The 26,539-nt window shown below is 45.0% G+C and overlaps 1 protein-coding gene and 1 long non-coding RNA gene across 3 annotated transcripts in view; one reads left to right on the top strand and one right to left on the bottom strand.

Annotated features, from left to right (window-relative positions):
* The window catches only part of LOC129735537 (uncharacterized), a 67,890-nt gene extending 42,145 nt beyond the window's left edge, over positions 1-25,745 (bottom strand). For both annotated transcript variants that reach the window (XR_008731230.1, XR_008731231.1), the window contains exons 1-2: positions 24,297-25,745; positions 11,251-11,805 (exon numbers count right to left, since the gene is read on the bottom strand). This is a non-coding gene — a long non-coding RNA (uncharacterized LOC129735537). The remainder of the gene's footprint in view (positions 1-11,250; positions 11,806-24,296) is intronic.
* ST3GAL1 (ST3 beta-galactoside alpha-2,3-sialyltransferase 1) overlaps positions 24,080-26,539 on the top strand; it is an 80,564-nt gene continuing 78,104 nt past the window's right edge. The window contains exon 1 of the mRNA XM_055703955.1: positions 24,080-24,253. The gene's annotated coding sequence lies outside the window, so the exon portion shown is untranslated. The remainder of the gene's footprint in view (positions 24,254-26,539) is intronic.

The following is a 26,539-nucleotide window of genomic DNA, read 5'->3' as shown; positions in this document are numbered from 1 at the left end:
CAGGGCAGCTACTGGGCAGATGGAGTGCCTGAGCCCAGCTGCTGGGAGGATCCATCTATATATGTGTGTGTATATACATATTCCCACTAATCGATTGTTGTCCTGCTCAGAGAGGAGCAGGATGAAGCCATCAGTGCTTTCTGTGTCTGAGTTCTCTGTGTAACCCGGGTGGCCAGCCGTTTATGTACGTGTACAGGTGGTGTAGGCGCGCTCTGTGTGTGTGCCTGCCGGGAATACACACTCAGCCTGGCTACTGGTGGGACCTGGGGCATGGAGCTGCCCCAGCCTCACGTCTCTTGGGCTGCTGGATCCAGCCTCCCCTAAAGCAACTGTCACCACCGGCATGACACCACCTCTAGGTACAGGTGGGAGCTGCTTGCCATCTCTAGCAGCCCAGCCCCACTGCCCCAGCAGAAAAGGCCAAGGAAATAAGGGAAGGGAAAACACAGCTGTAAAACCCAGGCTGCAGTAGCAGCTGCATCTCTCAGTCATGACTCTGTCTGATCTGTGGGTTTCATAGCCCAGATCTTCCCTTTCTTCCTCCTCCGTCTGCATCCTAGAAAGTTCCTGTCTTCATAAATGGAAACGTGTAATTACTCTTCAAATCTAGCCAAAGCTTTACTCCCTCCCTCCCTCCTGCCTCCTGAAACCTAATCTGTGATCAAATCCACCCACCAAAGTCAGATGTCTTTCCAGGGATGAACTTTCACACAATATTGGAAGCAATTTTCTAGTTCTGTGGTTGGTGAGAATAAAAAATTAATGTGGCTTGTTCCATGTAGAAGCATCAGTCACACATTGTGTGTGCACTAGATTCACAGGGTCATAGAAATTAGAGATGGGAAAGCCCAGGGGAGAGAACTGCTCCGGCTAAGGAGCCGTGCAAAATTGTTCTCTGCATTGCATTAAAGTGAGGAAGAGCTTTGGGCATTCCTGAACTGTCATGTCATCCTTGTTTTCTTGTCACCTTCTTCCTGAAACATAGGTGCAGGCATTGTCTTTCCCAGAGGAAGCAGCTTATTAATTTTAATGAGCAAGCAAGATGTGTGCTGTTGAGGAACAAGCTCAAATCAAAAAATTGTTAATACATAATCGAACACGGGCCTTCCACAGTGACATCTAAAGAGCCATGTCCTTATTTTTGGTTAAAACCTGCACTGAGCTGTCTTAAGATCCATCAGCATTCCTGTCTGAGGATCTGACCCAGGTTAGATATATTTGATTCAATTCTTAAGCTATTATATACTCTTTCATTACAGATCTAGTCTTAATGCCAATCAAATGATATTGGAAAAGCTCCAAATGGCTTCAGCTGAGAAGGACTGGGCCCCATTCAGACCATGTTCGTAAGGTCAGTGTCCGTTCTTAGGTATAAATCTAGCAAAGTGTCACTGAAATCAATTGAGGTATAGCTGATTTATAATGATGACATTAGGAGCAGCAATCAACTCACTGCAATAATCTGCCTGTGGCCTCAAGTCAGCCTAGAGGTCCTGAGATGCTCACACAGGTGTTGAAATCAATGCACAACAAGACCTGTTGTCTAGTTACCTTCTGACTCATTTGAGTTCTTTTTGATTTAATTTTCAAACAAAACAGCATTGGCTGTACTGATCCTGAGGTGGAACAAGATGATGTGATTGAAGTGTCACGTTTGCTGTAAAATAATTGCCGTATGCTTGCCTAGCCCCATACAAATGGCCAGCAGCAGGAAGAAAGTGTCTTCCTTCACTTTGCCTTCCCACCTGAGGGTCAGCCAAAACACCCCCTACTTCTGCACGAAAATGAAGAGTTTCCCTGTGGCATGGCTGTGCTGTTCCCACCGTCCCACACTTGTATTTGGTCCCTGCAGAGATGCTGGCAGCACTCTCAGATGTTCCCTCAGATGATGCCTCTTCCAGGCTTCCCAGCACAAGGTGTGACTTTGCTGCTCACCTTGTTCCTGTGCTGGATTTACCCCCCTCTTTCGTGGAATTAAAAGTTCAGCAAAGGGGCAGCCCCACGTAAGGATTTAGAGGGTTCCTAAGCTGCTGCTGCAACAAATCTTTCACTCCCACTCCAAGTAGTGGAGTGCTGGACATAAGAATAAGTCCATGAGCAGCCAGAAAAAAAACCATATTCATTAGCAGTGACTTGCTGATGATGCGGTTTCTCTGTCAAAACCTGTGACCTGAATTATCACTGCCTGTGCTGCTGGAGGGCTTGTTGGAAAATGTATAGCTTGGCAGGGAAAAGAAATCAGACTGATGGGCAGAGCATTTATTATAATAAAAGAAAAAAAACAACCTCCCCACTTCCTTGTATTGCACATAAGCAAAGAGGACATGATCCTTAATGACGGATCGGGCTGCAGAGTGCAGCTGCTCCATGGGTACCACAGGCCAGGGATGCTGCAAACTGCCTTCATGCCCTCTTCACCTAAAGCCCCCCAAAATGCATTTCCTGACTTGCTGTTATTCGGATCCAGCTCTAGTTTCCAATCAGCTGGAAAAAAACCCAAACAAACAACCGAAGAAGTGTCATGACTGAGAGTTGTCCTCAGACCATCTCCCATTTTTTGCGATCAGCTTCCAATGAAGTTCTGCAGAGGTTTAAGGCTGCCTGGAGTCCTCACCCAGATGATGTTCCTCAGTCACTGCCAAAATATCAGGGGTTGAGGAACTTCTAGAGCAGCTGTGAGCATGACAGCCTGTGTCCTGCCCCACATCTGCAAGTATGCCTTGCCAGGAGGACAGTTAACAGTCTCAGCCACACAATCCCTTGGGTTGTCTGGAGGACAGACTTGGGTGATCTATCAGTCCCATGGTATAAAAGCCATTAAAATCTGAACCAGAGAGCGTCTTCACAATCAACAGCATGTTTATCACTGATGCCAATTCTTCCATTTATCACCTTCTTCTTTCTTGTTAATGCTTTTCTTCCTTCTGACACCAAACTTCCTAGATTAGTCAGACTCTGCTTTTCATAACACTTCTGCAAACCCCTGACTAAAGGGGAAGTCAACATGCTGCCAGACACCGTTGCATTTTGGCTGTTAGAGTGGACAAGCAGCCACATGCTTGCCTGCTCCCCTCCGAGCAGGGCTACCTTAAAGGGTTCTTGGATGAATCAGAATTTTGTACCTGTGTTTGCCCCTGGTGAGGATGTTAATTTTTTTTTTTTTTTTAGAAAGGAGTGTCTTTGGCTTTTGGCAACAGCAACAAAATGAGGATCCCAGCCCATCTTAGTTAGCTTCTTGTTTTCCCCATAATGAACAACTCATCTTCTCCTTTTAACTATGTAAGAGCTGCTAAGCAAACCCCACCAATGAGAAGAGGAATACCAAAACCTGCTAAATTCTTCTAGCACAACCACAGTTTCTGAAAATCTCTCCAGTACTGTAGAGGCTTTTTCATGCGTCTGATGGGTCCTATGCACCTCAATGCAGTGCTGTGCAGATATACCCAGGCCATATCTGAACGTGCCAGCTCATATAGTCAAAGCAGACTAACCATGCTGATGAAGTCTTCCAACCAGGCAATTAGCCCTCCTGAAAAGAAGGATAAACCAGACAGGAAAGCCTGCCTGTCTCATTCAGAACCATTACAGTTTCTTTATGTGCTATTGCACTGCTCTGTGTAGATACCCTTTGATTTACAAGCTTCATTTATTTCACTGAAATTAATGCAACAGCATGCAGTTACTATGGTGATGTGGGCTTCCTAACTGTCTTAAGCAATATCCATACTCGTGTGTGAGCTGGTTCTTGCTGTGCCTGAAGTTTCCTGGCTCCTGCCTACAACCAGACTGCAAGCCAACACGTAAGCATGGCTGGATGATCAGGGAATGTGAACGGAGCTTGAACAGAGACATCTGCTCTCCCGTAGCTACGGAATCCTTTGGGTGTCTACAGACCTGTATGCTCCGTGTACATACAGGGGACAAGCACAAATGACCTGTGACCTTCATGAAGAAAGCAGCGACGCAACCCGTGTCTCCCAGCCTCACTGCTTGTGCACCAGTGTACGCTGCTTTTATTTTGCCAGGCTCCTCTCTTAAACACAGGAGACAAGGGTACTTCTGAGGTATTCTCTTGACTGCAAAAGTCAGGGCTTCCAAGTAGGTGGAATTCACTCAGTGACAAGATCCTCAAAGTTTCTGAAATACCTTGGATGCTGGAACATACTATCTCCAGGGCTTCAGGGGATTTAACAAGCACACAATACTCGCATCGGTCTTCTGCATAAAGGGCTCAACTTGTAATTACCATAAGCAAGTAGAGAACTTCCAAGAGCTTTAACGATTTGTCTGTGGCTAGGAAAAGGGTGAAGTTAATCAAAACCATGATTTGCTGTGCGTTACCCACTCAGCTGTTGATGGTGTCTGGCTTTACCTTGCTGCTTGTGCATAATCTCTCAAGCCTCAGATACCTGAACATTGCCATGGCGATTTTATCTCGCTTAGCCTTTTCCTCAGAAATAAATCTTTGTGTTCACTGATGGCTCAGTCAGCAGATTTGCTTGTGTGGTGCAGCTCACTGTGGCATACAAAGTGGTACTGTAGCATATTATGAAAAAGAATAAAGTTGCCTTGATATACTATACCAAGGACAGTGTCCCTGCCAGGGTAGCACAGAAATGTTGACTCTGTTCAGAGATTAGAGACTATCTGTAGAGCTTTCTGCGGACAGGAATGTGTTTCTTCACATCAGGCTGCCTGTAGAAGCACCCTGTCATTACCCAAACGGCTCTGTCTGCAGCAGCATGATGCCCAGAGAAGAGAGGTGGGGGCTATCACATGGTTGCTGATAAGCGTAGCTCTGGGTAATGGCAGTGGTGATGGGGAGATGTTGAGTCTTCCCAGCAGATCTGCTTCTGACTTACCTGCTGCTTGGAGCACTGATCATTGTCAGACCAATAGAGAAAACTTTCAAAAAGTGTTTGTAGATGCAGAAATTTTGCTAAAATTGAGGGAAAGAAAAGAAAAAAAGAGAAAAAAAAAAAGGGAGACTAGAGGCATAATGGAAGATGGATGTCTAAGCAGTTGGGGATCTTAAAAAACCTACTCTCCTTCTGCATTTGTGGGTATTAAGTAACTTTGAAAACCACAGCTGAGATTTATGGATGTATTTGAGGACTTTATCTATGAAGGGTTATATCTTTGAATGTTCTTCCAATTCCCGATGAGTCTGAAGCTTTTCAGGTGCTCCGTGAAACCTGGCACAGAGAGTGGAGGAGGTTGTGAGCTGCAGAGGGAGTTCTTCATGGAGAACCATGAGGGTGACAAAGAGCTCATCCATGGTTATGGGAAGGAAGAGGAATGAGTGGCTCAAGCTGTTTCAAAGGTGTTTGCAGGAGATGGGACAGGAGTAAGAAAGTGGAAAGCCTCTGAAGAGGGGAGGCTTCAGCACATCAAGTTCTCTAGCAACACCAAGCCAACAACTGTTAGACAAATTCACAGAGTGTTTTAACCACTCTAAAGAAGTGCAGTGATCATGCAACAAGAAGCCTGCTGGGACGTGCTCTGATGTTTCTGAGCTTTCAGGTCTGTCACACCTCTGCATTTTGAAGTGAACTGTCTTCCATGGAACCTCCTCTTGCACAGGACAGAACAGACCCAGCTAGCTAACATGCTGTGCTCCCTCACACAGGCTTTCATCTTACTCGTCTTTTTTTTGTTTTTCTTCCAATGAAAGAATTTATTTTAATACTATTTAAGATGACGGAATCTGGTGGCTGTTACTGTGCACTGTAAACCTGCTGCCCTCCCGGCACAGCACAGCCCTCCCAAACTCGTGGCAGTAAAAGAAACTCAGAAGAAGATGGAAATGAGATCTGAGCTACACTAAGAGGCAGTCATTTTAAAAAAGCTCGTTGGGCAGTACAGGTGTCACCTACCATTAAAACAGGAAAGGCATTTGCTCTTTTCTTTAGCACACAGAAGGGATTTTTGTGTCACTGAAATGTAATACAGGTACCTGCCCAGTACAGGACGTACTTACCTGCTCCCAGCACTGCAGATCAGGAGTTACAGCTGTATTTAACTGCTTAGGCAAAGAAAAAGAAAAAAAAAATGTTCCCCAAAATAAATAAGAAGCAGAAGACTGGACCTCCAGGCAAAAAAACCCCACCCTGTGTAACCACACAATGCCTGTATGTCCACATAGTCTCTGTGAGGTGCACAGTCGGCAGTTCACGTCAGTAATACAGCAAACCAGGTACCTGTGACTCTTCACGTACACTGGCCAATCCAAGCCACCCACATCACAGAAGAAACAAAGTGAGGGCTTGGTTATTCAAAACACTTCATAGTCAAGAAAGCCCGAACTTAAATGGACATGCTCATTTTTGAGGTGCAGGAACTAGGCTACAGCTAGAAGGCAAAGTATTTAAAACCCAGTTCCAAGCAGTCCTGAAGCTTTCTCAAGGCTGATAGGACTGTGACACTTGAGAAACCAAGGAAGTCTGAGGAGCCCTGAGTCATCAAAAGCTTAGGTGGTAGCAACAAGCTTTATGTAAGGCAAAAAGAAGAGCAATAGTGGTAGTAAGGCCAGCAGGAGCCATCACGGTCATCTCTGCTGAAGTCCTGCATAACGCACACCAGTATTTCACCTGTGTTCCCCACATCAAGCCATGAGTCTTTAGGATGCCGCAGAACCAGCCTAAACTTTAAGCCATGCGTAAAGATGTCAAGTGGTGGATAACACCCCACTGCCCTTAAGAAGGAGATATAAGACGGTGGACTTGGCTTTGGACTGGAAAACCTCTCAACCCACTGATGTCATGTCCTAACTAGGACTAACCACCTCTTGGCACAAAAACTGGCCTGGTTCCTGTCTCAAAGGGGAGATGGTAGACCTTGTTCAGAATTATGCTGTTAGTTGATGTCTCTTAACCAAGAGAAAAGACTTCTAGTATGCAATGCACCCCAGCCCCATGAAGTTAGTCCTCCTTGAGGAGGATGTTCTATAGCAGAGGAGGGAGCAGTCTCCAATCATCAGCCTTGGGAAGAGGTGGCAGCTAATGGCATCCTACCACAGCTACTAGTTGCTGAGTGTTTGTGTGAGTCGCTGTCCGTATGACAGGTGGAAAAAAAATGTTCTTGGTGACTACTTTGACCTTTTGGTGAGCCTTTGTTCTCCTTTTTCTGAAGAATTTCCAAGTCTCACCAGGGCAAGATGGACTGCTATAACCAACGCTGAAAGACGTTCAAGTGCTGAGCATGGGTTAGGGTCCAGCCTCCACCCCAAAGGTAGGTCTAGCTAGCAGCATACCTCCCTGATTTGTCCTACTTCCTCATTAGCCTTGTTGTGATAAACTTTCACCTTATTTATGTTGTAAATATGTTTAGAAACACTTTCCAACAGTGGCCCTCACTGAGTATGGTGGAGCTGGGGTTGTACATAGGAAGTATAAGGCACGCTGTGCCTCCAAAGCCTACACCCATACGGAGCGGTGTGAGAAGGATGGGGGTTAAGGTGAATTCAAGAGCTCTGAGGCAAAATCTGGTTTGGCTGGCAGGACGTGTGAGGCGCTCAGAGCTCTTCACTTTGTCTGATGTGGTTTCTGCTTCTCAAGCATCTGAAGTCTCTCCTTAGACTCTTGACGTGCTGCGGTCCGCAGGCACAGAGCACTGCCTGCACCACACCAGCTCTCTGCAGCACTGCGCAGGGCTACCAGTCAGCCCATATGGTATCAAACCAGTAGCAGGGGCTGGGGATCAGCCTTCACTGGGGCTTTGGGATGGGGAGGAAGCTTTGCTGTGTGTTGGTTTTTCTCTTGGGTTTAATGTAGCGGAATGCACTCAAGAGATTCTTGCTGGTTTTCACAATAATGCCAAATTCAAAATGTGTGAACAAGGTCATTCCAAAATTTCCAAATCAATGTTAAAATAAGTCTGCATTCAGTACTGTAATAAATGTTGGAAAGTTTTGATTTGTCTTCTGCTTTCTGAACCTCCAGGGCACATTCGATACATGTTCTTATCAAAATTAGAAACAGCATATATGAATAAAAATACAATTAATGAACATTTACATTATATATAAATGTTACTATATAAATACAAAAAATGAAATACATAAATATTAATATAAGCCATCAAAGATAGAAATACGGTTTCTCAAAATTATGATATATTCCCCTGTACCGTTTTTTGCTGGGGTAGTGTTGATGTTCTTCATAGTGGCTCATAGTGTGCTGTGTTTTGGATTTATGACCAAACCAGTGCTGATAACACAGGGATGTTTTTGCTATTGCCACGCAGTGTCATAGAGGCAGGACCTTTTCTGCTCCTCACCAGCGACTAGGCTGGGGGTGCACAAGCAGTTGGGAGGGGGCACAGCCAGGGCAGTTGATCCCAGCTGACCAAAGGGATATTCCATACCATACAGTGTCGTGCTCAGTATATAAAGCTGGAGGAAAAAGGAGGAAGGGCAGGACGTTCAGAGTTACGGCCTTTGTCTTGCCAAGTAAAGAGTGATGGAGTCGTGTCTTCCTGGGGATGGCTGAGCACCTGCCTGCTGATGGAAGTAGTGACTGAGCGCCTTATTTTGCTTTGCTTGTGAGCGCATCTTTTGCTTTACCTATTAAACTGTCTTTACCTCAACCCACGAGTTTTCTCACTTTCACCCTTCTGATTCTCTCCCCGATCCCGCTGTGAGGGGCTGAGCTGCCTACTGAGGTTAAACCACAACACCCCCAAATCAGCTATTTCCAGAAATGGAGGATTTCAGTGAAACATAGATGAGAAGCCCAAGACAGACAGCAGTCCTATGCACCGTTTGCTCAAATAGCGGCAGTGATTTTTCTCCCCTTCCAATTTTGTTATAGCTGAAGAGGTAGCACAGAGCAGTTCTAAAATTGCCACACAAATATTGCATGTTACATCAGTAGTTTCTGTGCTGGTTATTCAGAAACAACAGTTCAGCATCTAGAGCTGAGCATTAAAAAGTAAAAGCTATTTCCACAAGTCCAGGCATACCTTGTGTATGCAATGACATCCGCAAATGCAGTGTCAGAGTTAAAATTTGAACTCCATAGTCTTTAATTTGCAGCATCACACTCAGCCTCTGCATATGCTACCTTGGGAGATGAAGATCCATCTGAAAAAGTCTATAAATTTGAAAAATAACTCTCATAAAAACTAATGTGATTTATGTAAGCACATTAAGGGGAAGATACCCTGAACAGTTGGTTTAAGTGCTTAGACTTCCTAAACTTAATATTTCCATATGGTTACATTGTAATTTTAGATTTTTAGTAGCTTTGTATCCTTCTTTCTTAAATTTGAGAAACAAATCAAGGTATGGGCACAAAGAAATTAAGGAACAAAGATGCCTGCAATGAGTGTTTGATTGTTCCCACATGAAGCAATGACTCTTTCTACATATTCCTCTAATCCTCTAGGAAACATTATTTCAATTGTCACAGGGTTGTTTGTGTGATGTTGTGAACAGATGATTATAAAAATCTTCTGATATAAGTAGCAGAAAAATAAGGGCAGAAATGAACACCCTACATGCTTTGTTTAAAATGCAGGATTATATTAGCTAAGTAAAGATTAGTTTCAAAATACCAGACAGGGTTTGAATTCCTACTGAATTATTTCATGCCTCGAACACTTTCACGTTTATCCCACAAGATTTTTACTTTTTCCTAGTCTTTACTACCCCTGTGACGAACCACTACTAAAAATACTTGTTTTATCTGTGGCTCTCAAACTGGCTTATGTGCCAGTTTTTAACTAAAGGTACCAAACGTTTTCAAAATTATTATTTAAACCAGCACAACCCATTGTGTGAACCTTCTCAAATCAATGGAAGCCCACATCATATTGATTTACCACAAACTGATTCCTACCAACTAAAACTAAATGGATACAAATCACTTCCAGAGCAATGCGGAAGGAGCTGCGGGGTGGGGGGGGTGGGGGGGGGTGGGGGTGGGGGTTGTGGTCTCACCTGTATTCTTGGGTCGCTGACCACAACAACATGCAGCAAAATTTAACAAGAAAAATCAATTCTTTGGAGGAATCTCTTTGCCATGATTCATTCTTGCTATCCCAAAAAGAAAGCTATGGTATGAGCACATGAGAAGGCAACGCCATCAACAGCCAGTACAATCTGCCTTCATTATCTCTGTTGGACCAGTTTATAGTTAAACATGAGGTTGATGTGAGATGATACAGCATGCGTAGGCTGACACTTAGCTCTCTAACATGGCTATACCTCTGTGGGAACACAGCCACAGGTAAGAAAAAATGGCAACGCTTGTCCAAGTGCTGTCCATTTTCCTTGAAGTGTCTGCAATCAGGGCAAGTAACCGTGGCCGAGTGAAGAAGACAGGGATGGAGAGAGAGTGGGCAAGACAGAGGGCAGAGAGGGACAGCTGAGGACAGGGCACGCCTGAGCTGTTCCTGCAGTTTGTGGTAGAAGATGCCCAAAGGGAACAGCAGGACTCTGATGGGAAAACCCCTCATTTCTCCCAGTCAGAAAGACATGCAAGTTCCTACTCAGCAACGCCTACCGCCCGGGCGAGTAAGCAATATATAAATATATTATAGTGATCATATTTATAATATAAGAGCATTACAACCATCCATTCTTAAAACAGAGATGAGGTTTTGGGCAAAAGAGAGGATTTTCATTACACCTCTTTCCTTCAGATCTAATAAACCACTCTGGAGTGATGGTTTACACACTTACACTTAAACACGCTTTTGTATAAATTAAAAGGTACCTGCCCAGATACAGGACTCCTTTGTCTTATGTTATAGAGACTGTGTAATTCTTAGCTTCTCTTCTACAAGTGTCAGAGGGGGGAAAAAAAAGAAAAAAAAAAAGCCATCAAGAATGGATTCATTGCTCTCTGCTTTATAACTCAACAGATGTAAGTATTTATTTAAAAATAAAACATCTGGCAGCTGTCCGGCTGGGCTAGTGGCTGAGCCTGGTATGATTAGATACAGCTGAATAGATAAGGCTGGAAACCAAGCTGGGTGGAAGGAGCTGAAGTCTGTGATGCTTCAGGGATTGTTAGTATCAGAAAAATGGAAAACAGATACGTTACAAAAATATCAAGATTAATAGTTACATAGTCTGGTCTTTTTCCAGGGAGATCATAATTATTAAGGTGTTTCTCATCGGTGCCACATGCATCTCATTAAAGTACGTTCAGTAGACATATGGACAACATAAATAACTGAAAGCCAGCTGTATCTCCCTAACCAGTTCTCCAGTGAACTGTCCCACTCTGCACTCCCAGAACTTACCAGTGAGGCCTCCTTGTACGTGGGCACGAATGCCATGCGTCTGCTGGAGATGCTGCAAGGTCCTATCAGTGTGATGCACAGAGGAGAAAGCCAAGAAAATGATTCAAAACTGTGAAAATGACTTAATTGAAGAGTCAGATTCATCTTGCCTAAATACAGAGGTCTATAATACAGGCAGTGACATGAGAGGTAGTCAGCACAGGCTTCCTTGATTGTTGCTAGAGAGAAATAGGAATGCTGTGAGGGACATTTATCTGGTCTGGTTTAAACATCCACTTTAGAATGAAATGAACTTCACCCTGGAAGGGCTCATTTTTCTGTGCTGACTCCAAAGGGATGGTGACTTGTGCTATATAGCCATCTGTAGGGTAGAAGTTCACATCTGGCCAGATATATCCCACGTGAGAGACTGAAAAAGCTCAATCTAGTTAATTCACCAGAAGCAGACCACAAGGCTAACTTGATTGTAGCATGGAGGACCTTCAAATGAAGACAATTCTGTTTCCAGTGGACATTGTTATCCAGCAGAGAGAAACAAGGATTAGCAGCTGTAGACTGAAGCCAGACACATGCAAAGAAAATACAAAGTGAGGTTTTATGTACAATGAGTGAGACAAATCATTGTCAAACAGTAGCAAGAGAAGAGGTGGCTTTTTGGTCTCAAAAAGCCTCTGATGTCTTTCTGAAATACCTGTCCAGACCAACGCTCCTTGTTGCACTTAATAAGGGTTAACAGAATAAACCCCTGTGGACTGTGTTGCTTGAAATCAGATCAGATGACTTGTCCAGAACTTTTGGCTAATCCCTGTCTTAAATTTATTTTAAAGCTTGCATACTTTTCTATACCTAAAATTCCACCGACTCCTCTGTATGTTCTGCAGGGGGAACATTCAGCACGTTATTTTGTTTGCTAAAGAAAAGCTAATTATTTTTTTTTTTAAAATTACTATATTCTACACAGTCATGGAAATGATCAGAAGGATTTGATCTGCAAAGGTAGGAAAAATAGGACAAGTCTTCAGAGCTGCTGCCCCTAGAAGCAACAGTTCTTCAGTCTTGTACCTCTTTCAAGTGGCAAACGGAGATTGGAGGGATTGAGACTGTTCCACCCCTTTCAAGTGGTACCAGTGTCCAAAACCTAGTTTCTGAGATAAAAATAAATATTTTCCCTGAGCCCTGCATTTCAGGCTCAATTCAGATCTTAGAGAATTCACTAGAATATGTTCTACTGCCTCATGGGAACTGCTGCCAACCAGCTCTTCTGACTCCTTTGTGGAGCAGAGTTAATGCATCATGGGGGCAGCTGGAGGTGATGCACACACTGTGCCCTGTCCTCATGTTTTCATATGTATAGTTTCCTGCTTTGCTTATTTCCCTTGGTATAAAACAAGAAATAGTTTTGCAGGAAGCTGCATCTCTCTTCTTAGTGTTCAGAGAGAGAAGAGCATCCCATAAGGATGGTATCTCAGCTCCTGATGCAACTGATTTTCAGGGAGGAGTGGCTGGAGTATAGGCCAGCTGCAGTAGGAAATGTGTGTTTGTACTAAATAGGTCCTTGACTTGATGGCGACTGTGCTAGGAATGATGACAGCGTAAATGATACAGATATCATCCAAGGAAGACAACACATAGGCTTCAATATAGTACAAAGAAGGGAAGTAGAACAACAGAGAAACGGTATATTATGTGCATTAGGATGGGTGTATTTCCAAAGTAAAGAGAGGCAACGTATATCACACAGGGTATACCATGGGAAAAAAGGGAATGTAACAGCCCAGTGTTTTATTTCTTAGACAACTGTATATTTTCAGCTCCTATTCTTCAACCTATGTTCCTATGATGTATACTTTGCATAGGGTTAATACTTGGATAGAACTTTTAATGATGTGAGTGGCAGAAGAAAGGAAAGACATAATGAGTGTCTTACAAAATAAAAGGTGAAGGTAGATCCCTGGATGATACAAATCATCATAGATCTATGGAAGGTACCAAAAAGCTGATTTATACTAGCTGAGGATGGAGCCCTCATGTCTGAAGTTATTGATAGATCAAGTTTCAATGCTCAGGCACACCACGTGGGAGACTTCTTAACCAGAGAAAAATGTCCTCTTGAAGAAACAGTAGAAGACTGGGGTAACTGCAAAGGCATCGCAACCTTGTAAGTATTCATGAAACTTACTTTGAAATGCATTCTATTTAATTAACAGTGATGCAACTAGAATGTCAGCCTGTATCACAGCCATTTTTTTCCCCTCCCGTATCTTGATCAAAACTTATTTTGACTTCTCAAACTGCTCAAAGTACAATGTAAGGAAAAAGATAAAAGTATATTTGATGACACAAACTAGCAGTAACAGAGGAAATAGAACACTAGCTTATGTTACACTGTGGAAACACTACTGTGCTGTACCAGCTAGCTTCTTGGTTTGGGTGGGTTTTTTGGTTTTTTTTGTGGTTTTTTTCCAATGAAAAATCCTTCCTCTGCCCAAAAGTAAACCTTTAGAAACTGCATATTGGAACAATTTATCTGTGGGAAACTTCAACACTGCATAACATGTGACTGTTTGTGTGAACATATTAATAATACCAGATCTCAACAGCACTTCCCATGACAAGCAGGTCCCTATTTTCAGCCTTCTTTGGGCTGATCATAACCTCAGTGCTCTTGCAAGGGCAAACCAGGCATCCCTTTGCCCATCAGAGACGTTAGGAATGGGTCATGGAGGGATGGCCTTTGCTAGAGCCAGCAGAACCTCTGTCAGGCTGTTTAATGTCTTTGTTTCTTACTCCTTTAAGCACAATATGAGCGGTGCCACTTGCCAGTGATGTATAGCTTTGAGCATATGCAACATCAAGATGCATTTCCTTACATAAGGAGGTGTAGGTCTCATTCATTAAGGTAGGTTGTTTTCTCATACAGGAAGCCATATAAAATGTTCCCCGGGAATATATCAAAGCCCATACGTAAACTTCAGAGAATTTGTTATCCCTTCTCCACTGGAGGTTGGTTTTCTTGCATCTCTTTGGGTTTTTGTATGATAGTTAGCAACATTATTTTAATTTACAGCCTGAATACATCCACCTGCAGCTGATACTCATTTCTCCTTTGGCTGCTATACATTCCCCTCTTCCCTTACATTCGCTTCCAAATCAATTGGCAGCAATTGGATTCCCCCTCAGCTTTCATTTTGCAAAGCTGAGCAAATCTTATTTGCCCATTTCATGGCCTCATCCTGCTGGCAGCTGGGAGTCATCTTGTACACCACAGTTGTTCCACCCTTTCATTGGAAGCAAGTAAAAAGCTCTTATCTCAAGGCAGATGGTTTTATTGATTGCTAAGGGTGAGGTTCACCTCACTTACCTTGGTCTAAAACACACCTTGACAATTTCCTCAAATTTGCTGACTGCTTTTGAGCTCTGAAGCAGGTAACGCTGCAGCCCAGGTAACTCTTCCCCTCCTCATCCTCAGTGGTGGGCTTATCTTTTGGCTTGACTTGGATGACAAGATACCCTTCTGCCTGTGTGATAGCACAGATAAAAGCTATGCAGCATTTTAAAATACACTGGATGTGCACCCTGCTCCATGGCTAGGAGAGAAACTCATTTCTGCACCCTGGCTCACGCAGAGACTTACAGATCCATTGAGCAGCTGCAGTGGTGAGGATGAGTACCTCAACACCAGGCAAAACCAGTACGTCCAACAAGATGGCAGGAGATAGGGAAAAGTGCAAGGTTCCCGTATCTTCTTAAGAAGATATTTTGAATCCACACTTGCATAAAGCACCAAAAGCTCTATCTGTAACTCCTAATAGTTCATGCACAGCACACATGGACTTTGGACCACCAGACTTGTTCTACCCTTAGTTTGCCGATTGTCTGTGCAGAATCGTTTCACCTGATTCATCAAAGACCAGGTAAATACAATCTACTACATTAATCTTTTCCTGATAATTACTTCTTGTCTCATATAAACTTACAGAATCACAGAATGGTCAGGACTGGAAGGGACCTCTGGAGATCATCTAGTCCAACCCCTGCTAACCCTCTTAGAACAGGTTGCAAAGAATAACCTCCAGGTGGGTTTAAACGTCTCCAGAGCAGGAGACCCCACAGCCTCTCTGGGCAGCCTGTCCCAGTGCTCTGCCACCCTCAAGATAAAGAAGTTCTTCCTCATAGTCAGATGGAACTTCTTATGTTGCAGCTTGTGCTCACTGCCCTTTGTCCTGTCACTGGGCACCACTGGAAGGATCCTGGCCCCGTCCTCTTCACACTCACCCTCAAGATACTTGTAGACATTGATAAGATCCCCCCTCAGTCTCCTCCAGGCTAAACAGGCCCAGCTCTCTCAGCCTTTCCTCAGAAGGGAGATGCTCCAGCCCCCTCACCATCTTTGCAGCCCACTGCTGGACCCTCCCCAGCAGCTCCCTGTCTCTCTTGAACTGGGGAGCCCAGCACTGGGCACAGCACTCCAGATGCGGCCTCACCAGGGCAGAGCAGAGGGGCAGAATCACCTCCCTCAGCCTGCTGGCCATGTTCATCCCCATGCACCCCAGGGTCCCACTGGCCTTCTTGGCCCCACGGGCACACTGCTGGCCCATGGGCAACCTGCTGCCCCCCAGCACTCCCAGGTCCCTCTCTGCAGAGGTGCCCCCCAGCAGGTCACCCCAGGCTGTACTGGTGCGTGGGGCTGTCCCTCCCCAGGGGCAGGACCCTACACTGGCCTGTGTTGAACTGCACTGGGTTCCTCTCTGCCCAACTGTCCAGCCTGGCCAGGTCTCGCAGAATGGCGGCGCAGCCTCCTGGGGTACCGACCGCTCCTCCCAGTTTTGTATCACCAGCAAACCTGCTGAGGGTGCCTCTGTCCCTTCCTCCAGGTCACTGGTGAGTAAGCTGGGCAGGACTGGAGCCAGCACTGACCCCTGGGGAACGCCGCTGGCTACAGGCCTCTAACTAGACCGCACCGCTGATCACAACCCTCTGAGCTCCCTCATTCAGCCAGTTCTCAACCCACCTCACTGTCCCCTCATCTAGTCCATGCTCCCTGAGCTTACCTGTGAGGATGTTATGGGAGACAGTGTCACAAGCCTTGCTGAGGTCAAACAGACGACACCCATCCCTTTCCCCTCGTCCAGCCAGCCAGTCATTCCATCATAAAAGGCTGTCAGGTTGGTCAGGCATGGTTTCCCCTTGGTGAATCTATGTTGACTACTCCTGATAATCTTTCCCTGCACATGCTTACAGACGACCTCCAGCTGTTCCACCACCTTTCCAGGGATGCAGGTTGTGGCTGACTGGCCTGTACTTTCCTGGGTCCTCCTTCTTGCCCTTTTGAAGACTGGAGTGACAGTGGCTTTCCTCCAGTCCTCAGGCACCTCTCCTGTCCTCCATGAACTTTCAAAGATGATGGAGAATGGCTTAGAAATAACATCTACCAGCTCTTTCAGCAACTGGGGGTGCATCCCATTGGGACCTATGGATTTGTGGGTGTCAAGTCTGTTTAAATGATCTCTAATGAGATCCTCCTCAACAAATTAATCTTGTTTGATCTCTTTCTGGTAAACAGAGGTTTGCCTTTTATTCCATTTTGTATTTATCTCCAGATGTTAAATTAATTTTTCTTTCTACATTTACTCTAAGAAATCACACTGTATAAAGCTTAGATCAATTGTTCTCTGGTTTTCTAAATAATTTTTCCCCAATTTCGTAGATGTAGGTTATGTTCTGAATGTCGCACCTATCTGGTTTACAGAAAGACCATTTTCAAGTCTTTGAAATCTTTTCTCTAGCTCTTGTCTCTAATCGTTAAAGAAACTCAACTTTGCTCTTCTGCAACCAGGTAACCGTATTTGTAGTTCTGCTTTTGTTTAACTTACCATGCAACTTCAGTGGAAAAAAATCATGATCAGTTACTCCAAAGCTATCTTTGATGACAAACTCTAACTACTGATTTGCTAATACCACATCTAAAACAGCGTTACAGCTGCCTTAGTGCTGCTTTAGTGAAGAACTCTGCTAGCTTTTGCACACTGAAATAATGTGATCTAAGTATTTTCCAGTCTACATCTGGGACATTTATTTCTAGACTTTTTTTTTTTTTTTTTTTTTTAGTAACATTTCAGATATTCTGTCCTACACAAAGCTCCAAGCTGTGGGCTAACAGCAGATCATCAGCACTACCCCAGCAAACCGCTCAGTGTCCCTCCCTGGAATGGTTTTGCTCACACTATATATCCCTGCCCAGCCCGTCCCACCAGCTTGATGTGACTGCTAAATGTTATTTTAACCTACACGTCCAGCAAGAAAAAAACTTTTCTGCCTTTTCTACCCTGTCTAGCATGTTATGTTATGTTATGTTATGTTATGTTATGTTATGTTATGTTATGTTATGTTATGTTATGTTATGTTATGTTATGTTATGTTATGTTATGTTATGTTATGTTATGTTGTGTTATGTTATGTTATGTTATGTTATGTTATGTTATGGAAATGCCTTTCCGTAGTAAATTAAGCTATGTGACTAACAGCTGCCAGGTGTCGGTCATTGTTGTACTCATAATTTTCCCAGGGGATGACTTCCACATGCAATCAGTGTTTGGTTGTGTTAGTGTGTTTGACTTAATGCAGCATGTACAGCCCTTGGTATGTGTGCCTTGTCCTTTGAGAAAAAACATTTATCTTGAAAACTGCACGGTTGCACAGCTTGTGCGCTTCTGTGACATTCAAGAGAGATGAAACGGTTAGCTGGTGCTGATCAGACAAGCACATAAGCCTGACTTTGAAAAGGTTCTTCTGCGTTACTATATTTATTTTGTTTGAGCCACAGAAAAATGCATACTTGTCAAAATGTTTCTTTAGCAGGCTTTACTTGCCATTCTTCTTGTGGGCTAGAAACTCAAACACAAGCCTAGTAGACATTTCAACCTAATCAATGTTTATTTTCTTAGTCTAAGTCTAATTTCACCTTCCAGTTTATTTCTGCCTATCCTGGGCTATAGCTGAAATGAAATAAAATGAAATGATGCTAAAAAATTAATGTTAATACACATGTTTTCAAGCCTTTGGTCCGGAAAAGCTGAGGATTTTCAGCTGAAGCAGCTGGGGATAAATGGAACCTAAGACACCATGGGATCAAAATGCATGAAGGTAAATCAGATTAATTTTTCCACAGTTGATGCCTAAACTGACAAGAAGGGTCGTTTATGTTGGGGAGATTAAACATGCTACATGTGTATGAAACACCTAAAAAGTGCACCAGACCTGTCTCTCTTTACCATATAGTCACTTACCTTTATCCTTTTTTTTTATGTTTTATGTGTTTATGCCATTCACTCGTTCTGCAGTAATTTATTGATGGCCAATGAATGTTCCTACATGAATTTAACTTCCTGAGAGACATACTGTGTTTTTTTCTATTTTAATATCCTCACAGTGTTTTATTCTTATTTAACGTTTATTATTTCTCTCAGGCTTTATATTGTCCTTATAGCAAAACCTGCATTTATCTAAGAGCATAAAAGCAAAGAAGTATTTCATAGCTCGGATTATTTTTTATGTGAGTTTGCTTGAGCTCCAGATTTGCTGAATATATCTGCAAATCAAGGTTTTGGTGTTTACTGTGTGGTTTTATGTGCTGCAATACTGAAAGGTTTTTCTGACTTTCTCAGGTATTTATTGAGAGCAGGTTGTGCCATATCACAACCTTCACCCACAGCTGGTGCTCCCATATACAGCACTAATGAGTTCTAGAAGGTAAAAGCATGTCTCTGTGTAATAATTTGGCCTCAGAAGAAATCCTGCTCTGATGTCAAAGCTCTCTCAGATGCAGTCCTGCACTTAGGTGCTGCAAAGCAGGTGCTGAGAGCACCGGCCATATGGCAGTGCCACTGAGATCTTGCAGCTCTTCATCATTTGAACTCCAAGAGCAAGCAGGGAAGGATGTTGGATGCTTTTTTGTTTCTTTTCTCTTTGCTTTTAAAGCATGTCAATGCTGGAGTCTGATTCTGTGAAGTATGGAGGCTAAGGAAATGATCTAAAAGCCCGTTTTAAAACTGAGCTCTTACCAGTTGCCTTTGGTAGACTTTGGACCAGGGGAGACTATCACAGTTCTGCGACACCTGTCAGCAGTGCAGGGTGTTGTTTGCAAAAAAAAAAAAACAAACAAACCAAAAAAACCCAAAAATACAAACAAAAAAAAGCAAGCCAAGACAACCAAACCAGACAAGAACTATCTATTAATTACAGCAAAGTCCATTACCATCAGATAGAATTATAAAGTTTGTTCTCACTCTGTTTAATGTGCTGCTGCAGCAAGTTATAATATAATAATGGCAGCGCCTCTTACATGTTCAAATAGAGACCTTCTCTTACCTCTTCAGTGGAGACAAAATACATGTAGATGAGCTGTCTCTCTTCTTACCAGTGAGAATAAACAGAGTCCATTTGTGGCCAATGTTCTTAATTTCACCTTTATAAAGTTTCCTTGGAAGTGTCTAATCTCACAACTAACCATGCCAATCAATAGGTGTGTCTCTGTATAACACGTAATAAACAAGAATGTCTAGCTGCAGAAAAATAAATAGGTTTACTGGTAGATCACTTTGCCTGATAAAGGGATCCACCTACATGGAACTTGGTCCTCGACGGGGGACATAGCTGCAAAGGTCAGTAATCACTCCCACTATGTTAATTGGGACAGAAATTATCCAGTGACATTTTGGCTTGTGCAAAAAGCGATCCCCTTTGACAGAACTAGTGGGGGAAGCTGGGGCTGGGGCATTAGCTGGCCACCCTCCTGGATGCTTTCCTCCTTTCTCCCATTGGGAGCACGGTGGGGTGGTAGCACTTAGCACATCTTTTAGAGCAAGACAACCATTTCTCAATGACAATTTATTTACACAGGCAAGGAGAAATAGCTTCTTGGCAACCGTGTACACACCAAATGCTGATTTTCTATTTTAACTTGTTCTTCTTGGCCTTGACACAATGGCAATTGGCTTGTTTGAAAGATGACAGATTACCTACTAAAGGGAGAGCAAATGAGGGGAGAGCAAATGCAAGCTGTAATCTGCACTCTCCCAGTGTGGTGCCTAACCTGACATCTTGCTGAAATACTTGAAATTGGTTTTGGGCCCAAAGAGCTTTTAACATAATCAAAACAATGTATTTTTAATTGCAAATCTGGAATAACTATAAAATAGAAATGAAAAGCTGGACAATCTAGAATAGCAAGGAAGAGTGTGGAAACCAGTCTCTAAGGCTGAAACTCAGGCTGATTTTGAGCCCCTGCAGAGAAGGTGCCTCCTCCCTTTGCTGTCACAAGGACTTAGGAAGGGGCAAGAAATTAAATCCCTGTAAGGTGAATCACTGGGTTTTTACCAGCAGTTAGCATCGCCTATTAAAACTGGCAAGAGTAACTGAGCTGGGCGTTTCTAGCACTACATTGTTCAGGAAGTTAAAAGGAAGTTTGCAAAAAACCACTCCAGTCAACCTTCAAAAAGTAGCCCATAGGCAACATGTCTCACACCTCCTCCAGCCTGGGTACAGCTATTTTGCAGCTTTAGGTTAAACAGATTACAGCCCCTTTCTCTGTACCTTGGGATGAGGCTTTCTGAGATGGCAGAGCCTTAGTTCTGCCCGCATCTGGTTTAGAGGGAGAGGTGGTGAAATTGCTTCATTTCTCCTCTTTTCTGATCAGTTCTGGTGATAATGATTTCCTTGTTATGGCTTGTAGACACCAGCACACCCCTGTGTTGATGCATAAATGGGCTTGAATCTGAGTCTTAAATAAAAAAGTGTTTTGGTTCCAGCACAGCATGTTTGTAATACCTACCGAGAAGATTAAAAAAAAAATAAAAATCACTCTACATGGCCTGTAAAACATATGTTAAAGATTCTGCATCATAGACCAGGTTTAAATTATTAATTTTTAATTCTTTCAGCCTTGAAGGGCCTTTAAACATTGACTACTGAGAAACAATCCTGTCACTGAGGGAACAGCTGTAAAGTAAAACACTGGCTACTTAAAAATATAGAGAAAAATGCTTTATGTAGACATAGTTTCTGAATTGTAAAATACTGATAAAGGGCTGGATCCCCACTTGGTGAAAGCTCATACGGCTCCTTTGATGTCTGCATAGCTAACCGCTATCATCAGTTGAAAGTCCTGGCCCAGAGTTTAGAAAAGATGTCGTTTCTCTACATAAGACAAGTGAGATTTGCATGGTTAGTTCAAACTACTTCATATTTGCTGAGCTGTTGAGGAAATGCCGTCTGTGAAACAAATCCTGGATTCTTTCCCAAAAACAGCTAAATGACACTTGCTAGGGAAATACTACTGTAGAAAGGGGAGGGGATCCACCCCCCAGGTCGGACCCTGCTGTAACTGCTATGGCATTATTGGAGAGCACTTGCTGCCTGCATACTCACTGGGGGGCACTGGTGAAGCTGGGAGCATCCAAAGTAGTTAGCTGAGTGTAGCACTGATATAAAAAAGAGAAATAGCTTCCACACTTGCTGTTTGAGGAGGATTTGGTCTTGTTCTCTGCTGTTGGCTAGCAGACACCTGAGGAACTTCTCCATGCTCTACCCATACCACTGTGTCCTGCCTCCTCGAGGCACCCCAGGGGCAAGCACCCTCCTTGTCTTGTCCTCCTTGCAACTGGTAACCGAGGCTGGTGTGGCACCGTATTTTACCCCTTGTGTACTCCAGAGAAACGGTGCAGAAATAGGACTGAAAATGCAGATAAAACTTCATATTATCCCCTGCTCCCTTTCTTCATTCATAAAATCATAGATTGATTTGGGTTGGAAGGGATCATCCAGTTCCCACCCCCCTGCCATGGGCAGGCACACCTTCCACCAGACCAGGTTGCTCCCAGCCCCGTCCAACCTGGCCTTGAGCACTGCCAGGGATGGGGCACCCACAGCTTCCATGGGCAGCCTGGGCCAGTGTCATTCAATTAACTATCCTTAATACGGACATTCTTGACTGCAGGGTGCTTTCCTTGATACAACCTGTAGCCACACCAGTAAAACTTCATCTACCGTATGATGAGAAATCGCCTGTTTTACTGGAATCATTCTTTTTCTCTGTTAAACTCATGGACAGACCAGGTGTGGTACAGCAGGTAGTGAAATGCAGAGTGCTCAGGCTCTTCCTTCCCCAGACCCTGTTGCTTTCATAGGATATTCTTCAGAGCCCTTATCCCCCTCTCTCTCCCTCCATCACCTCAAAAATGCTTGGGAGAGGTCTCCAAATCTGATGCACAGCCTTTTGGCTGGTGAGCTGCGCCCCAGCGATTTTTTCATAAACAGACCCACTCACCTACCCTCATCAGGAAGAAAATAAAGCAGCAAATTCAACTAATTTGCCTGAAGGTATGAGAGTTACCAAGTCAAGAGGGTTACAGAAAGTGTCACAGGTGAAAAGGTTGGAACTCCTCCAGGGCCCTATCCCACCTGTAGCAAAGTAGCAAGCAGCTCTTGGGGGAAAAAGCAGTGAAGAGCTATTTAATACACTGTTTCCCCCACACAGCAATTCCTTCGTTGATACATTCCTGGTAAAAGAACACTAGTTTTAGTCTTCTGTCATTCCTTTAGATTAAATCCCTTCCAAGCCCTGTTTATGAGGCAGATCATACTATGTTGCTCTGCAGTAACCAGGGCCAGGATTCAGTGGTGGGGTGAGCCCCTGGAAGGTTTTGTACCGCCTTATGCTCCCAAGCAGAAAGCTCAGCCTGTCACAGGTACTCACACCCGACCGCAAATATCTGCGCAGCGCAGTACACGATGTGACACCGGTCTAAATTCATACTTAAGCTTTTACTAATATAACTCTATGGAAACAAGCTCCGTGATGATTGATGACTTGCAGCTCCTACGTAGCATATTACAGCTTCCAGTGGAAGTTATGTTGTGCAACAACGTGGGCAGTTTCAGTAAGTAGATTAATAACCTATAAACTCATCCTCTTCACAAAGGGAATTATGCACCGGCTATCCAGCACTAAGGAACACTTTTTCAGAGCTCAGGAATACATCCTCCCTGCTGACATGTGCTGCGGTTGTTCGCTGTGCATTTTATGCTGCCTACAAGGGGTGTGTGGGGGTGGGAGGGTGTGGGGTGGAGGGCGTTGGGGTGGCCGGAGAGGAGACCAGAGAGATCATTTGGTTCTTTGGAGGTGCTGTAACCTCCCCACTTGTCTTGGCTCCAGTCTTTACACAGGGACACTAAAAAAGCCAACATTTTGTTGTTAAATAGTTTTAGCAGCCACTTTTTCAGTTGAATGTCTCTGTCTGGGGGATTCTTTAATGATGCTGTATTCTTTTTAATTCTACAGTGTTTTACAGTCACCTTAAAAACGTCTGGTGCTGAACCGAGAGAAGGCATTATTTACTCTGTGCTATTTTATTTTACTGTTATTAATGATACAGCGTGCGTTTTCTCCTCCGAGAAGCACGGGATTCCTTTCCACCTCCCCTGCTGTGACCACCGTCGGGCTCCACGCAGCCCATTTCAGACAGCGGCGTTTCAGGGAGAGGGGACAACACCGGTTCCCGGGGCGGTGGCCCTCCGGGCCGGCCGCGGTGCCCGCAGGGGTTTCCCCCGGGGCCGCTCGGGGGGCAGCCTGCCCCCTGCACCCCCCCCCCGGCCGCGGGCGGCCGCAGCCCCGACGGGCGCAGCCCCGCTCAGTGGCCTAGAGGGGGCGGGGCGGGGGCGCCCCGGTACCGCCCGCCCCGGTACCGCCCGCCCCGGTACCGCCCTGCCCGGCTCCGAGGAGGAGCCGGCGGGAGCCCCCGGCGCCGTCCACGTGGCTGGGGGCGCGCTATATGAGCGGGCAGGAAGCCCTGCCGGGGAGGGAAGGGGAGGGACGGGGCGCCTGGAGAGGCTCCGCGGGCAGCGCCGCCACACAGCGAGGCAGCGGCGGCGGCAGCAGCAGCAGCAGCAGCGATCGCCCTTCCCCGGCCATGGGGCTCGCCGGCCCGCCGGCCCCCCGCGTCCCACCGTGAGTACCGCGCCCCCCCCCCGCCGCCCTCCTCCCCGCTTACCTGCGAGCTCTCCCGCTCCCTCCCGCTGCAAAAGGCGCGGCGGGAGCCTCCCCCTCCCTTCCAGCTCCTCGTTCGTCTCTGAAGTTGTTATTTTTCTAATTAGTCTTGTTTAGAAGCTGGGGGCGGCCCCGGCGGACCTGGCAGCATCCTCCGGCGGATGCCCCGACAGTCTGGCCCGGGGCGGCTTCGCCCCACGCAGCCGGGATTTCCCCGGCGGGGGCGGGCGGCGGAGGGGAGGCTGCGGGTGCCGAGGCGGCTCCGGGGCCAGGCGCACCTCCGGGCGCTGCCCCTGCCGCCTCCCGCTCGGGGGGACCCCCTCGGGCTGCCCCCGGCATCCCCCAGACCTGCCGGCAGGGCCGCTCGGCTACAGGGTGGGCAGCAGCCCGGGGGTCCAGCCTGGCGGAGTCCCGCACCCTGGTGGTTTTTCATTTTTATTTTTATTACCCTCCCACCCCCGGGTAGGCTGTGCGGCGAGAGGGGAGAGCCGGTGTCGCTCCGTTAGAAGAGGGGAAAAAAGGCAAACAGCTGCCTTCGGTATCCACTCACACCTATCTGCTTGCACAATTAATTTCCAGTGGAGTATAAATGACTCATCTGAGGTCAGCAGTTTGGTTGTTAGGTGTGTTTTTATTGCACTTGATATATTCGTCTTCATAGGAAACATACATCCGAGGTCCTTCCTGTAATTGTATTTAGTCTGGCGTAAATGAAAACAAACCCTTAAAAACATGCCTTGATGCCTATCTTTTCCTCTGAAACACACGAGATTTTTGAACTCTTTTTTTTGTAATGGTTGGGCTTGTATGTATCCAATACATTGAAATAGCTCGTTCATGTAATTGTAAGCCTGAATTATATATTTGCCTGCTGGGCACACATGTTAAAGGAAAAACCTCCCTAATTATGGATCTTTCAGAGAGATTGGAAGGGTGACAAAGCCCTTGTAATCTTTTGGGTCAATTTTCATAAGCTCCAGAAGCTCCCTTTGAAAAGGAAATTAAATTTCAGTGTGGAAAAGGGACAGGAAATTCAAGGATATAAGAAAAGAAACTTCCTATTGTAGTTTGAGCCTGTCCTCAGGACTTCATTTAAGTTAAAGTGCGGAGTTGCCTTTAACCGGAGTCTTCCTGCCTCTTGGCCGTTGGGAAGACGCTCAATTAGCAGCACACTCCTGTATATTATTTAGGGGCTTTAGCTGGAGGGGCGGCTCTGTGTGAAGCATCTGCTTGGAAATATTTGGATTGCTGTGCCCGTCAGTGTCCTGCGACACCCGTGCCAGCCAGTGCCTTCTGCAGCTGCTGTGTTCACCCCTCCTCAATTTTTCCAGTCTGCCCCGGGGCTGGCGGGGCTTTGCCCCCTGGAATGCCTTGGGAGAGCTGCTCCCAGGGTGGAAGCTGCACTTGAGGCCCTTTCTGGGCGTATCTGAGAATTTGACAGTTTTTCATCTGTTTGAACACCTATTCGGGTGGGGATTGGGGTGGGGGTGGGGGTAGGAGGGAAAGGTTGGATGTGAATAAAAAAGCTGGCTTTGTGTATTAGTTAAAGGCACTTGTTTTTCTTTGATTATCTTGGAAATAACAAAACCCCACCGCAGGTCCATGGTGAACTCTGTTTCACTCTGTTCCTCTGCCAGTTTCTCACTTCATTTATTCAATTTTTGTGCTGCTGTAGGGTAACATTGCAGCAGCAGCAGCAGGTTTAAACCCTGTACCTCAACAAAGTCCCGGTCTATGGTCTTTAAAGCTACCTCTGGATTTTTAAAGTACACTTCTGCCTAAGATAAGTTTATTTTACCTTTCTGCTAGTAGCATGTGAGAGCATAGTCTCTGAATGAGAGAAAGATAACAATCCAATTCGTTATTTTTTGGCTTGCTCACCTGGTGCACAGCCTGATCGTGCAGTGGAGACGGCAAGTTGCCCTGTTTCTACAAATTTTTCACACATCCCAGCCAGAAAGGAACTTGTGGCCTTGTTTGCAGTTTTTCTCCCAGACTTGACAATATTAATAACGGTGATGGCATCTCAGTTGTGGAAGGTAGCTTTTAAAACTAAACATAATTTGATATAAGACTTTGTATCTGCTAATCAATTTGCTTTTCTGTTTATGTAAACGGAGCAATTTGAGGGGAAATTGGGGACGTACAGAAGGCAGTTCCATCTTCTAGGTTATAACAGCATCTTTTATGCCAAGTGCATTGCAAATGCTGTTGTTAAATGAAATTCGTAATATGTTTTTATTAGGA

Source organism: Falco cherrug, chromosome 3, assembly GCF_023634085.1.
Source record: "Falco cherrug isolate bFalChe1 chromosome 3, bFalChe1.pri, whole genome shotgun sequence".
NCBI classification, from domain to species: domain Eukaryota; kingdom Metazoa; phylum Chordata; class Aves; order Falconiformes; family Falconidae; genus Falco; species Falco cherrug.
The sequence above is the reverse complement of the archived record's forward strand: the minus strand, read 5'-3'. Positions and strand labels throughout refer to the sequence as shown.